This window comes from Chrysochloris asiatica, unplaced genomic scaffold (assembly GCF_000296735.1).
Source record: "Chrysochloris asiatica unplaced genomic scaffold, ChrAsi1.0 scaffold00402, whole genome shotgun sequence".
Classification (NCBI taxonomy): Eukaryota; Metazoa; Chordata; class Mammalia; order Afrosoricida; family Chrysochloridae; genus Chrysochloris; species Chrysochloris asiatica.
The window spans coordinates 1,742,243-1,743,867 of NW_006408920.1; positions in this window are offsets into that span (position 1 = coordinate 1,742,243).

The window sequence follows — 1,625 nt, forward strand, 5'->3', positions numbered from 1 at the left end:
CCCCAACGAAATGGATCAGGCAGGTGGAATCATTGATGGCATCAAGTGTGGTAGTGGTATTGAAGTTGGCCCAGGATCGGACATTGTTTCATTCTGCTGTGCATGGGGTCACTATGAGTCAGTTTTGACTCGATGGCACCTGACAACAACAACTATATATATATATAATCATAATAGAAAAATTATGCTACATAAGACATCTTTAAATTGTCAGAGTAAAGATACCAGTTTGAGGATTAAAGTGCACCTGATTCAATTATTGTCTTTTCAGTCACCTCATAGGCATATAAAATTTAGGCAAAGAATAAGGAAGATCATAGAAGATTTGATGCATTTGAACTATGCATCATGCATCATGATGAAGAAGAATATTAAAAGTATCATGGATTGCCAAAAGAAAAAAAAAATCTGTGTTTAAGAAGTATACAATGCTCCTTAGTAGGCAATATGGTGAGACTTCATATGTCATACTTCGGGCATGTTATTAGGAAGGATAAATCCCTGGAGAAGTGCATCATGCTTAGTGAAATAGATGGTCAGAAAAAAAGAGAAAGTCCCCCAATATGATGGATTGACACAATTTTAGCAGCAATGGACTCATGTAACAATTGTGCGTATGGAGCAGGACTAGGCAGTGCTTCAATCTGTTTTACATAATAGGGTTGCTATTAGTTGGAAATCACTCAAGTATACCTAATAACAAAATATGACCTATAAAATGAATTAAACTAACAGATGACTCTCAGAGATATTATTCTGTGTGCAAAACCCACTTTCACTGCCATTAAGTTAATTGTTACTCATAGCTACCCTATGTAGGGTTTCTAAAAATGTAAATCTTTACAGGAGCAGAAATCCTTTTTCTCTTGTGGAGTGACTGGTGGATTCAACTGCTAACCTTTCTGTCAGAATTCCAACCGACTATATCACAAGGGCTCCCTTACTCACAAATATTTAGTGTGAGTTAATTTTTAAGAAATTCTGGAACAGGCAAAACATTGATAAAATCCAGAGCATTGTTACTTGAATTAGACATTAGACTATGTGTGGGGAGTGGGTTGGGAGTAGTGGATTACAAAACGAGACACGAATTCTCTGGATAGTTGGTAGCTCTCTATATCTCTCTTCAAGTGGTACTTATATGAATATATGTAAGTAGATATGTATGTAGTGTCAAAAATTATCCACCTGCACACAGATTTTTAAAGAAAGTGTTTGGGTGGTTGATGGCAACACATTATTATATTTTATGGAGACACACCAAGTTAAATTATGTTCCTCTGACTTGGTTAACTTTTTCTATTGTATAATTCAAAGACAAAAAAATAAGCCAATTTGCAAACACTTAGGGACTATTATGAGCTAAAAAAAAATGCTACCAATAAAATCCATCTTTACTTGGCATATCACTTAAATGTAAGAATGTGCTTCAAATAACACTTTGTTCACTCAAAATATTTGAAACCTGACAGCAAATAATATCTGAAAATGTGCACATATGTCTTTTCAAACCTCATAGAACATTAATTATCAAGGCTTAGATCTATTTTAGAGTTAACAGCTATTTCATTATTTTTGAATTTGAAACTATGATGAAATACTCCTTAAAAAAATATTTCTGTTTT